At 44.1% G+C, this 14,377-nt stretch overlaps 1 pseudogene; it reads right to left on the bottom strand.

Moving 5' to 3' along the window:
• Positions 1 to 466: 466 nt before the first annotated feature.
• Positions 467 to 570, bottom strand: LOC125908504 (uncharacterized; annotated as a pseudogene).
• Positions 571 to 14,377: the final 13,807 nt, after the last annotated feature.

Genomic DNA, 14,377 nt, shown 5'->3' with positions numbered 1-14,377 from the left:
GTTGTGATGCCTCTAACCTATTCCATAAGTATACATCACATTGATAGGTAAATGAATGAATGAATAAATGGAGTGCCAGTTAACAAATCACCTTCCACATTCCCAGTAGGGATTATGTCACCACTCCCAGCTCCTGCATGTTAATGATACAGTGATGTTTCCACAGATCCCTTCCCGTCGTTCTTATCTTTTATATTATTCAGTATGCTCTGCCCATTGCTGCTTCGTTGGCCTTAGAACTCTCCTTCAATACATCCACCTGCTCCCTCCCAGAACTTTGGCTTCAGAACTGCCTCTCTCCTGAGAAACGGAGGCTCCAGACATGCTCAGTAACCAAAGCCAGGTATAATTAAATGCTTTCGCCTTGACTTGGGGCCCTGACAGGTGGCAGGTGTGGACAGTGCTGGTAAAAGAGACCTGACCTGTCTTGTCTTGCATAGCTGAACATACCCTTCTCGAGGCCAATCTAAAGTCCTGGCAACCCAAGTTTAAGTAGTGGGGACGTCTACATTTTTAAACTGATAAGAACAGATACTACACTTGATCTTAGCCAAAAGGCTGAGAAGCGATACATTTTTAAAACAGTAAGATGGAAGGAGTTATTTTGGAAACATTAAGATGACTGGCAGGCGATTCTCAGAGCACAATCAAGCGTTAAGTGATGTGGTTAAGGCTAGGGAGGACGGAGGAGGCAGGGACGAATGGAAGTGGTGCCTGCCCTGAACCTCGCTGGGTAGATGGAAGATTTTAAAAGGGGTTTTCCGAAGTCGCCCAGCCCCAGAATTTCAAGGACCACAGTCGCTGCCCCTTCCGAAAGAGAGCGCATTTCTGGGGGAGGTGTGTGCGTGCACGCGCCGGGGGGAGGGAGGGCTCGGGAGAGGGGCCACCGCTCTCCGGAATAAACAGCAGGGGGAGAAGGGGAGCGCGGCGGAGGGCGACGTGCGGGCGGGCGCCGGGGGCGCGGGCCGGAGGAGGGGGGCCCCGGGGCGCGCGGGGCGGCTGGGAGCCGGCAGACCCGCGCGCCTCTGATACCTGAAGCGTCGCCCGCAGGAGCTGACAGCGGACCCTCCCGGTGTCCCTGCTCCGGACTCGGACCTCGCGCGCAAGGTAAGCAGGGGCGCGGGGTGCGCCCTCCCCGGAGCGCAGCCGGGCCGGCCGCACCAGGTGCCGGTCGGACCCCCTCGTTGCGCCCTCCGCGGTCTCCTGCGCACCGCGCCAGCCCCGGGCTGGGGGGTGGGGTGGGGGGGAGAGATACGGGATCCTCCGCCTGCTGCGCTGCTACCCCGCGGCCCGCCGGACCCTCATCCGCCTTCCCCGGGGCAGCCCCCGAAACCCCGCACCGGGCTCGGCGGCGGGGGGTGGGGTGGGGGACCGGGTGGGCTCGCAGGCGGGAGGTCGTCCACCCTCTCCAGGTGTATGGCGCAAGCTCCGGCGCGCCGTTCTCCCCTGGACTCCGCAGTAATTTCCAGGTTGAAATATCGCAGCTGCTGTCCTTCCAAAACATAACCCCCCCCCGCCCCCACCTTCTGTTTCTATTCCTAACTTTGAGGTGGGGGTGGGGGTGGTAATAACCCTCGGTCGAGGTAGGTGAACCGTCTTATCGTCCCTGTCTGCACGAAACAATAGGCGGAGGCGCTTTGGGGGTTATTTTCCCCGAAAATTAAATACTGTGATGAGTTTACAAGGTTTTCTGGGTGACTGCGGTGCCCCTAGAACTTGATCGCAGCCTAAAGCAGTAGGTCCCGCTGGAGCGCGGAGATCCTGATTCCGAAATGGGAGGAAGGCTGTGTGCGCGCGCGCCCGCGAGCTTCTGGGTCTTGAAAAATCAATCCAGGTGATGGAGACGTGCTCTTTCCCCCCCGTAATCACTTCAAAGTGTCCGAAAGGTCGGCACACGAGGGACAGGGGGCACCCAATTGATGATAAGCATCACCTGGAAATGGTAGCGTGCCCGGAGAATAAAAACCGTGAAGGCTAGTTTCCTTCAAGTTGATGAATTTGATGGGGTGGTGGGTTTTGAGTTGGCAATTTTGGGAAGGGAGGGTTAACGTGCATTTGAAATTCAAATAGAGGGTGGAGAGAAATACCATACTTCTGAGGGCCCTTGTTAAAGAGTTAGCTTTGAAACCTCACATTTTTAAATGTGAGAATTCCTTCAAAAGTACTCTGGCGATTAGAAAGGACTGAGGCCTATTCCGTGGAAATCAGAAAATCTTCCCCTACTGTGCTTACATTGCCTGACTTTCTGCCAGTGGCCCCTGGAATTTTTACATGTTGGTTCCTTTAAAGCTGAACATCGAAATGCACTCTATCTCTAGGAACCGGAAGGAAGAATTATCATGTATGTTAATTTAGATTCTGTTTACATTCCTAATTATTTGAACCAAGCTCTTCTACCCTGAATTGGTTGAGTGTCTGTAAGTTATATTGTATTTGAACTTGCACAAAATACTAAATGTTTCTCTGTCTTGCACTTTGTCATAGATGTACCTCTATTGCTTTTCATATATATCTGTATCTGAGCCATTCTAAGTACTTACCAAACACTCAGAGTTACCTCCCAGGGAAAATATTTTTATTTTGTCTGTCTTTGGAAAATTGAGGTAAAGGGCTAATTTTTTAAAAATACCATTCAGTAGGTATCCTATGAAATCCTCCAACTTTTTATGGAATGAGATGCTCATTATGAAATGGGGCTGGAATTGGGTACCTGCTTTCAAGGATATTAAGGACAAGTAGGAGACTTGAAGCGTTTTGAACTTTTAAGAAAAGAGTCACTGTCTAGGTATTGAGCCAATGTGATTGTTTTCCTGGCAAAGTTTTTCTCCTTTCTAAAATTAACTTTCCCCTAGGAAAAATAGTGCAGATTCACACGATTCAGCCAACCAAGCCGAGAAAGTACTATTTGAATTTTAAAAGTGACCTTAATTCATCCCTATGGATCTCGTGTTTGCAACCTATGCCACAAAATATGCAGAAATAGTCATCGCTTGCTGACCTTTTCAAAGCATTGGCTTAATGAGGGGTGTTATGGACAGAGTACAATATGATGTTATGACTTGCGTTGGCTTAGGCAAAACTACTATCATTATATCATTATTTTCCTAAGGTTTTGTATAGATATGTGTACACTGGGTCTGGGACTTACATAATTATGTATATATATGTAACACATGTTTTTAATAGGAACAAAAACCCACAATATTTTTCTTTGTGGCAGAACACTGTAAGCATTAGGTTTTGATTACTTTTTCATGGAAATTTTTAATATGACAGAACTAAAAACTTGAAGGAAATAATTCCATAAAGATCTATTTGGAACTGAAGGCCTTTTTAATAAAAGATGGTTGGAGCCCTTAGCTGTATGCTTAGCATACGTGGAACAGTCCTTTGTGAGTGAGGAAGGGTGATGGGTCCCATTCTGGCAGCCTCAGACAGTAGATGATTAGACCCTGCCACTCTCTTTCAGACCTTTAATTTGCTCTGTAACTTGATGCTTCACTGACCCCACACACTCCCTGCCACGCTAGCTCACAGAGGAATTGCTGGCACTCTGGACTGAATTAAAAAAAAATTTTTTTTTCTAAGTATTTATTTTTGAGAGAGAGAGCACGTGCGCGGGGGAGGGGCAGAGAGAGAGGGAGACACAGAATCCCAAGCAGGCTCCGGGCTCTGAGCTGTCAGCACAGAGCATGATGCAGAGCTTGACCCATAAAGTGTGAGATCATGACCTGAGCTGAAGTCGAAGCTTAACCGACTCAGCCACACAGATACCCCGCGTTGAATTTTTTTTTCTTCTCCCTCCGATCAATTAGAACATGTTTGCATTGGTTGCAGAATGCAGTTACATGTTTAGCACTGTATTCTAAGAAATACCTTTAGCCACAAAGAGAGTAACCTCAGTGTAGCCTAGATCACAAATTGCCTTATTTAGTCATGCTATATTGATTTCCCTTGATTCAACGATGTAGAAATAATAGAGTCCTGGAGTATTAAAATTGGAAGGCATTTTAGAAATCATCTAGTTTCTAATAATTTCTTTCTACAGATGAATATTAAAGCACTCCTAGCCATAATCCAGACTTTGAAAGAAGACATTAAATTTTATATTCTTTCCAGTTCTTCTAGTAATGAGGAATTTGCTCATTTGAAATGAATTTATACATGAGTTCACTAAAGTAGGAATGGCAGCAAAGTAAGTTGCAAACCTCAGCTAGATTTCCAATGAATCTCAAAGTGTGACCTTAAACGGCATTTAAAAAAATGTTTATTTATTTTTGAGAGAGACCGAGCATGAGCGGGGAGGGGGCAGAAAGAGGGAGACACAGAATCCGAAGCAGGCTCCAGGCTCTGAGCTGTCAGCACAGAGCCCAATGCAGGGCTCGAACTCATGAAATGCGAGATCATGACCTGAGCCGAAGTGGGACGCTTAACTGACTGAGCCACTGAGGTGCCCCTTAAAGTGTGACCTTAAAGGCAATTGTCGGTCATTTACAAAGGCGGTGAAGTACTTTAAAGTAGCATCCTGGGTTTTTCATTGTGCTGGGTGGGGACTGCTTCCACTGGCAGATGGAAAGGAAAGGAGTATCCGAAAAAGGATGAGTGTATAGATAGAAGAGTAGGCTGGTGGTGCACGTGGTGGGGGCTTACTGAGTCAGTGTATCATTCAGGAATGGTTAGCCTTCAGACCCCTCCCCAGAGATTGCAGTCTGAAATAATGGAATCAACCACTGGAGTTTCTAGACTTCAAAACCCTACTTAATTAAGGCTTGATTTTCAGAATTCCCACTTCTTGATGTCTGTGTCTTTCAAGATCATCTGTCTTAAAAATCTATCTTCCCACGCTCCTAGTGTTGAGACATTTTTCTTTTGTGACTTGTAAAAGAATTTGTCCTGATACGTAGGCACCAATCTTAAGAAATCCTGTGGAATCTGGGGAAGCATTCTTACAAGGGCTGTATCTCACTGCCAATTATTTATTGAGTTGCTTTACCCACATTAAGAAAATTCCACAGCCTTCAGAGGTAGTTGTTTTTATCCCCTTTATATAGATCTATGATTCAGAGAAGTTAAGTATCTTGATCCAGGACACCTATCACTATCAACACCCACACTGCTTCCCCTAATGAGTCCAAGCTGTTGATCGAATCTCTAGATGGTAGTATGCTCATTTTGGCATTTCATTTGGAATTTCCTAATTCTTTTTTTTTTTTTTTAATTTTTCATTTTTTGAGAGACAGAGAGAGACAGTGTGTGAGCAGGGGAGGGACAGAGAGATACACAAACAGAATCCAAAGCAGGCTCCAGGCTCTGAGCTGTCAGCACAGAGCCAGACGTGGGGCTTGAACCCACGAGCTGTGAGATCATGACCTGAGCCGAAGTCAGATGCTTAACTGACTGAGCCACCCAGGGCCCCCTAATTAAGATTTTTTTTCTATGCACTGTTTACTTTTTTTTTTAATTTTTTTTAAATTTTTAAAAATTTTTTTTGATGTTCAGTTATTTTTGAGACAGAGAGAGACAGAGCATGAATGGGGGAGGGGCAGAGAGAGAGGGAGACACAGAATCGGAAGCAGGCTCCAGGCTCTGAGCCATCAGCCCAGAGCCTGACGCGGGGCTCGAACTCACGAACCGTGAGATGGTGACCTGAGCTGAAGTCGGACGCTCAACCGACTGAGCCACCCAGGCGCCCCGTGTTTACTTTTTTTTTAATTAACAATATAAGAATTGCCTGAGCTATTTAACATTTTTCCTTTGGCTGTCTGGACTATATTTTATTTGCTCATTTTTCTTTGGTAACTTAAAAGGTATAGATTATCTCTTAAAAAAAACCCAACTATTGATGCCTTTAAGGTTTTTGCTTGTTTTTTAATATAGGCATGATCTCATTTTTCTTAATGCCAGGAAGAAATGATATTTGACAGTTTTCTTTCTGTAAGGTGAGAAATAGGACACATATACTATTTCTCTTTGTCCAACTCCTCTATGTTCTAGTTTTTTGTTGACATAATTTAGGGTTATTAAAATCAAATTATTCATAAATGCTAAAATTATTTTTTTATTTGAAGAGTTGTTTTTAACATTTTATTTAAGGTTTATGCCCACATTGACCAAGTTTATTTAGACTTCATTCTGTTTAATTAATGCTTATACCCACTTAAAATTATTACTGTTCCTCCACTCTTAAATTCATATCGTGACAAATTTAAGTATAGACCCAGTAAATTTTTTAGGAGGCTGTGTGTAGCTGAGGATGTTTTTAAGAAATTGCTTTCAGAAAGCCTGGTACAGATGAGACTACTTTCTGTTTTTCTTCATAGAAAACGCTTGGTGGGGGAGGGAGGGCAGCACATCGGTGACTCGGTTGGTTAAGCGTCTGACTTCGGCTCAGGTCGTGATCTCATGGCTCGTGAGTTCAACCCCATGTTGGGCTCTGTGCTGACAGCTCAGAGCCTGGAGCCTGCTTTGGATTCTGTGTCTCTGTCTCTCTCTGCCCCTCCCGCATTCGTGTTCTGTCTCTCTCTCTCTCTCTTAAAAGTAAATAAACATAAAAATTTTCTTAAAAAAATACTTGGGTCATAGTCTTTATCTCAAGGCTCTCTAGATTGAATTCTAGCAATGAGGGTTGTGGAAGTCTGAGGTCTGATTGCTGTTCTTTTATAGGTAATCTGTTTTTCTGTCTGGATGCTTAAAGCATTGTTTTCATTTCTCTAATACTAAAAAAGATTTTTTTTTTTTACCAGACTATATCATAATGATAGTCTGTTTTATTTTTTCCTGGTACTCTTTGACTAGTATTGATTTGAAGACTTAAAATCTGTTTTTCGTCTCAGTATTCAATTATTTTCTTCTGATTTCTTTATTGATCTTTTTCTTTTTGGAGTTATGCATACATTTATGTATTCATCTCTCATATCATTGTTTATTTAATAAGTGTGATCTTTTTGTTTTTTTCTCTGAATACTGGCAGAATTTCTCAAGCCTATCATCTACTCTGTTGAGATTATCGGTTATTTCCAGTATGTTACTGTGTCCGTTGCAACTTTTGATTTGGCCGTAGTATTTTTGGTTGTCTTTTCTAATCTCCGATCCTTCCTGCTTTGTGGTTTTTTACCTTGGCTTCAGAGCTGAGATGCCCTTTGCTTCTTACTGGGTCCATTACACAGAAGACCTATCCAAATTTCTACCGTACAGCAACTTTATTCCAGTTCATACCATTTATGGTGATTTTTTTAGAAGAGTCTTCTTTTGAAATAGTCTTTTCACAGATGCCTGGGTGGCTCAGTTGGTTATCTGACTTCACCTTAGGTCATGATCTCACGGTTTGTGAGTTCGGCCGCCCACATTGGGCTTGCTGCTGTCAGCCCAGTCCACTTAGGATCCTCTCCCCCTCTCTCTGCCCCTCCTCTGCTCACTCTCTCTCAAAAATAAATAAAACATTAAAAATAAGAAATACAGTCCTTCCAGACACCTAGTATTTTCAGTTTGCTCTGCCTTGGAGAAGTATTCTCTCTTGGTTGAGAATCAGGAGTTAAGATGGGTCCTGTACATCCAGAGTAGAGCCCTGGCTGACTGCATGGACAGCAAAAGGAGAAGAAGTTGAAATGTACTGTGATTTACTTTAGCTCCTCAGAGAGATGGGAGAGAGCAAGAGACAGATGGTATTAAAGAAAAGAAATTTAGCTCTTCACTAAATGTTTTTTATTATACAGTGCCTGAACTTGATTAAAATGGAACACGTTGGGGATGCCTGGCTGGCTTAGTCAGTGGAGCATGGGATTCTTGAGCTCGGGGTCATGAGTTTGAGTCCAGTATTGGATGTAGAGATTACTTAAAGAAAAATAAGATAGAAATGTTTGTCTCAGTTTTCACTTTTCGACATTATCTTATTTTATCCTTAAAACAGTTGTTACAGAGTCCCAGCGCCATGGCCTTTGGAGATTGTGGGTTGAATACATTCCTTAACATTAGTAATGGAAGCTTTGCATATTAGTTTTCTTAGCCTCATTTCTTCACCTAGAAGAAGTAATGTTTACCTCAGAGAGTGGCACAGGGTACAGGGAATAATTATATAGGAATTGCCAGAATATAGTTTGTGGTAGAAGGCATGAATGAGATGGCCCCCGGAGGGCACAGAACAAGAAGAGGCCCCTGAGGGCACAGAGGAAAAAGCCAACAAAGGAGACCAAGCGGGAGTGGCCAGAGCCAAGAACAAAGATCAGAAGAGTGGAATCCGGGAATCAAAGGGAATTTAGAAATTCCAGATGAAAAGAACTCTCATCAGCATCCTGAACATTGGGTTTGGCGGTTGGCTAGCGTGACCTCAGCCACAGACCTTGTGAGTAGAGATGCAGGGAGAGAGTTAACACGTGTAGAAAAGAAGATAGGAAGTGGAAGCAGCCAGTGAGAAGATGTTTCTCCCTTAGAAGAAAGGGATAAGCTAGGAAAGAAGAGAGAGAAGTCAGTAGCTAGACAGATACTCAAGACTGCAGATTTGGATTTGAAGGAATGTCACAATTTCAGAGGTGAAGAAAAAATTAGGAACTGAACATTTGCCAAGTAAAAAAAAATTTTTTTTTCAAGCAAGGACATTAAATATGGTACCATCTACTATTAACTTATTTCCGAAAAGAGAGAAAATACTAATGTGAAAACATGGAATAAATTTAGCTTTGTGAGAAAGTATCTCCGTTGGTAAAGTTTTTCTTTTCCTGTCCAACTCAGGCTTTTCTCCCTGGGTTCAAGGTTCTATCTCTTCTTTAGAGATCTGGCTTCACCAGTGGTCTTCTCTCTCAAATATTTTCAGTCTCTTCTCTGTTGACTCTTTTCCATGATCATATGAGTGCGTTCCATTCCATCTTAAAACAAACATGACCTACATGAAAACATGGGAGGACCTACACGGAAACAGTGGCAGAGAGGATGGGCTGAGAGGCCAGACAGGAGGGAGGTCTTATAAATAGCATTAGTAGGACTTGGTGACTGATTGGAGGTGGCAGGTGGGAGAGTGAGAGGAACCTAATGTGATGTCCAGCTTGCAGAATGGCTGTGCTACGTGGTGCTGTCATAAAGGAGGAAGAGGGCTGGGACGACAAAAACTCATGGGCTCAGTGCAGTATACAGTAGGCTGTACAAGTTGGGAACTCTGTATCTTTGACTCTTCCCCTGCATCCTCCAACTAGGCCCCACCTCACCCAGCCACCCCACCTCTGCCATTGTCTTTTCATCCTTCATCGGTTGGTGCCTAAACCTTGGCGTCTACAATTATTTAACTCTTGGGAGTCCAAACCCTGCATGCAGGAGTTTGCAAGCTAACAGACTACGTGTATTTTCTACAGAAAAAAGTAAAAATGAACCAGATGATAGAAATAGAAGTCCCCCGTAACAGGATGTCAAGGTGGAACCTTTTGAGTTTTCAGTTTTAAGCTGTGACTCCAGACCGTTAAGGCCGTATTCCAAAGTCAGGTCTAAGACTACAGGGCAGACTTTGTGGTTAGCTCACTGGCCACTTGCAGCTGATAAAACAGGCTGGAGAGGCTATGGAAATAATGATCAGAAGATAGTTTTTAGAGAGTTTGTAGTGAGTTTGAGTCCCCGCTCCTGAGAGAGGAGTGTGAGGTAATGCCTCTGCAACTCAAGTCTAGAGAAAGGGTTGTTATTTTTTTTTTTTTAATTTTAACGTTTATTTATTTTTGAGACAGAGAGAGACAGAGCATGAACGGGGGAGGGGCAGAGAGAGAGGGAGACACAGAATCTGAAACAGGCTCCAGGCTCTGAGCGGTCAGCACAGAGCCCGACGCGGGGCTCGAACTCACGGACCTTGAGATCATGACCTGAGCCGAAGTCGGATGCTTAACCGACCGAGCCACCCAGGCGCCCCGGGTTGTTATTTTTTTTAATGTTTGTTTATGTATTTTGAGAGAGAGAGAATCTCTTTTTTTTAATGTTTATTTATTTTTGAGAGACAGAGAGAGACAGAGCTTGAGAGGGGAAGGGCCAGAGAGAGAGGGAGACACAGAATCCAAAGCAGGCTCCAGGCTCCAAGCTGTCAGCACAGAGCCCAACGCGGGGCTCGAACTCACGGACCGTTAGATCATGACCTGAGCCACCCAGGCGCCCTGAGAATCTCTCTTTTAGGCCTCGAACCCACAACCCTGGGAACATAACCTGAGCTGAAGTCAAGAGACACTTAACCAACTGAGCCACCCAGGTGCCCCCATGTGGACTGTTTAATGATTAGGAGGCATAGTAGATGAGAGATCTAAAAGGCAAGAGACTGGCTAGTTCCACTACTGATAGATGAAAGAGATGTGGCTGCATTGTGCTATAATTTGATACAGCACTAGGAGTCGGGTTGTTCCCCAAGAACCTAGGGTAGACTATTCTGGAGAGTTAGCTAGCCTAGCCTGGAGTCATCTCAGGCCATGTGCAAGAGGGCCACCTGGACCCTAGCAAGGTAAACTGAGGAAATGGCCCTCAGTAACCATTTTCACCAGGGGATCTGTAGGTTGTAGGTGAAACCCCCCCCCCCCCCCTCAAGTGATGAAGGTAGAGTTGGGATTCTCTGCCTCACAGCCCCTTGTTCCTCTCACCATCATCCCAACGCTGGCTCAAGAGGAAAAAGTAAGCTTTAAATACCCACTAAGCTCACACATCACCAGCATTAGATTATTATTCAAGGGAGACCTTTCCTTCTGCCTCTCTTCCCCCCTCCCCCGCCCATCCCACCCCTACTTTGGTATCAGAAAGTGGCATAACCTCTATATATTAGTGATCTGGCTCAAGAGAGAAGAATCTTTCCCTGTCCACCTTCTCTGGTACGAGGGGAAAATGTTCATTGAAGGTGTTCAGTGGGGCCAGAGCCGAAGGAAGAAGTTTAACTTTGCATGAAGTTGGAAGACTTGGCATGCTGCAGATGATTGGGTGTATTAATTACAGAATGGTGATCGATTTTTTTTTTTTTTTTTTTGGATTTAGAGTGACTTGAAGTGTCTTCATTATTTATGAGGACCTGGAAAAGTCATGACAACTGTCCTGAATTTCACCCAAGGACAAGGGAAGAACAAGCCTCACATACTAAAAGAGGCAATGGAGAAAACAGATAAAGTCATCTTCTGATTATATCCCATGAGTCCTGCTTATTCACTGTAAGGGTCATACAGACAAAACCGTCTGCAGTTTTTAAAGGATACGTAATTGACAAGAGGATGGGAAGGAAATGCAGGTTATTACAGGGATTAAACAGAAATGTCATGATAACTATTTTCATTTCTTAAAAGGATGCTAGGAGAATTTTAATTAGTTGGTTAAAATATATATCAGGTAATTTAAGAATAAGGTTTGCAATCTGTTCCACAGCTGGGGAAGTGATCTGAGTTATTGCCTTTGTGAAACAGGCCCATAAGACATTTGCTCCTTTCTGTTTCCAAAGAATCACAGAAGCCATAAATGGCTAAGATTAATTGTTCACTATTTGCATTCTGCCATTGATCAATTAAAAAAAAAGTGTGTTTTCCTGTAAAACAATAAAGATGATGCCCATAAACCAATAAACTCCAGAATAAACAAAAATGCTAATGGATTTCTCCTTTTAGCTTTTGGGAATTTTAAAAGGGCTTTAAACTATTAGCCTCCATATTATCTTCCCTGAATTTGCGAAGTTATTCAATCGAAATCTTTAATTTTTTTTTTTATGTTTATTTTTGAGAGAGAGAGAGAGAGAGAGAGAGCATGAGACACAGAATCCAAAGCAGGCTCCAGGCTCTTAAGCTGTCATCACAGAGCCCAATGCAGGGCTCGAACTCACGAACCCCGGAATCATGACCTGACCCGAAGTCAGACGCTTCACTGATTGAGCCACCCAGGTGCCCCTCAGTCGAAGTCTTTAATTGTAAAGGAGTGCCAAGGGAACAATCTAAATAACATTTCTATTAATGTGTTCCTAAAAGTGGAAAAGACGACTTGAAAAATGCATAGGAGTCACCCGTAAAGTACTTACACTGACCGAGAACGAGTGCGGTTTATTCCGTAGAAGTGGAATTTTGGATCCAGAAGTTGGATAGTGGATTGACCTGACTTAGCACAGCGATGTGAGTCAGTGTCCTGTGGGTCTGGAGGAAACCCTGCTGTGCCCTCAGGGTTCTGAGGGCAGTGCCGCATTGTTCTAGTGCTCTGCTAAAGGCTATGTGCAGCTCTTTTAGCTCAGTGGTAAGGGCAAAACTAGCGGTAGCATGACTTGGGCATATTACATGTCCTAGTATTGCTATTTTGCTGCGATAGGCACAATTTTAAGCTGTCTCCCAAGATCTTTGTACACCCCTGTAAATCCCTTCCCCTCGAGTGTGGTTGGAGCCCTTGAGTGTGGTTGGAGGATGATCTAGTTGCTTCCATGATTATGTTCCATTATCTACATTATCAAGACTGGAGAGAACTGTAGGTATTGTATACCTGAAACTAATATAACACTGTGTGTTAACTATGGAATTAAAAGAAAAGAAAGACTGGAGACAGGTTCACCTGCTGGCTTTGAGGAAGCAAGCTGCCATGTTGTGAAAGGGTCATGTGACTAGGACTCTCGAACAGCTCCTAAGTTTGTGGTGAGTTGTTTCATGGCTACAGAAAACTAACACTCCCCCCCCCCCCCAATTTTCTCTAGTCTGTCCTCTGGGAGTTAATACGAGCACAGGCTGGAAATTCTTCGTCTATTCTTGTGTCTCTCAACTTCCTGTATTTTCCATTAAATTTCTCTGTATTGTGTCCCGGGCTTTCTTCGGATTTGTCTTGAATTTCACTGATTCTCTCTTCAGCTGGCCGTATTGATTGGCTTTGCTTTAATAACACAGTAGAACAGACAACCTTCAAACCGCATGGCACGTGGTGTCAAGTCAGGGGCACCATCTTTGCTCCAGACAGAGGGTCAGGTTCAGCCCACCCTGTTGTGAGACCACACAGTGTGAGTTTCTCGTGCTGGGCATGAGGGCTGGTGGGCTTGCAGCGTCCCCAAAAGCCTCTGCCTACAACTTGCAGCGTCACTTAGCCCGTCAACCGAAACAAGTCAGTGGCCAAGCCCATGACTGACATGGAGAACTAGACCCTTCCCCAGGGGAAGATGAAAAGAAAAACTGTAAACACTACCACATCTGAAAATGGTGTACTTTGATCTTTCCCTTCACTGTATTTTAAATTCTAGATCTCTACGTGGTTCTTTTTTAAGTCTCATTCCTTTACTTCATGATATCTTGGTCTTGACTTGCACGTGCTGGCTATGCCAGCCTTGATCTGGTGAAACCTTTTAAAAACTTTCACATTCCTAGGGTGCCCTCCTGCCTGTACGTTTGGTGGAGTAAATTGTCCTGATTCCTCAGTCAGTTCCCTGTCTCGCGGTGGCGTGCTCGCCGTGTGCCTTCTCAGCTTTGCCGGTGAGTGCGTCACATGAGTTCCACGTGCCCTGGGTGATGGAGGTGTTCCTCTGAGCCAGCTTTCCATTTCTTCTGTTGAGGTCTGCCTGCTTCCTCAGTCTGGGATCTGGTTTCCAGGCCTGTGTCGTGACGGGGCACTTGAACTCCTTCCATGTGCCTTGAGCAGGCTAACATCTCTGATTTCTCACTGCCGATCCTTCTCCCATCTGTAGCCCGGGGCCAGTGCCCTGCTTTTGTACTGCCTCCCCACGGGGAGGATGGAGTTTTGTAGTCCTCCACCCTCCTGACTCGATGGGAGGGGCTCACCTCCAGCTCCACAGGGTAGGGAGGCCCCATACTCCAAGGTGAATGTCTGTTCTCGCTCTCCTCCTGGGTCTTCATTTCTCAATCACGTTTGCGGGGTTTGAATTTCTTTTTCGTTTCTGGAAGATTTCCCTTTCTTGCTTTCTACTCAGCTACTCGCTTAAAAATAATTTGTTATACTTTATCCAGAACATAGAAGTGTTAGCGGAAAAGGAATTGGGATGGGAGACGGAAAGAGTTGGGGGTGGAGTGGGCTTCTCAAGTCACCTTGGCGTGCCCTAGAGACTGGTCCTGACATGCATCTTGTGACCTGCCTCCCCCAAATTCCATTTTACTTTTTACTGGAATTACACCGAATCTATAGATTAATTTGGAGAGAATTTATGTATTTACAATATTGAGTCCTTCCGCCTATGAATCTGGTTTATACCTCATCATTCATTTGAGACTTCTCTTTAATGTCCTGCTGAAATTATGCAATTAAAAAAATGAGTATTATATACATATTGTTAAATTTACTTCTAGATTTTATGCTTTGTTCCTAGGTATTATTCCTGGCTTGTTGAATAACCACAAGCAAATTATCTAATCATTATAGTTTTAATTTGGTTTGAACAGTTTAGTCGCTCTTATTTAACTCAGACACTTACTGAATA

This window comes from Panthera uncia (genome assembly GCF_023721935.1).
Source record: "Panthera uncia isolate 11264 chromosome B2 unlocalized genomic scaffold, Puncia_PCG_1.0 HiC_scaffold_25, whole genome shotgun sequence".
Taxonomy (NCBI): domain Eukaryota; kingdom Metazoa; phylum Chordata; class Mammalia; order Carnivora; family Felidae; genus Panthera; species Panthera uncia.
The sequence above is the reverse complement of the archived record's forward strand: the minus strand, read 5'-3'. Positions and strand labels throughout refer to the sequence as shown.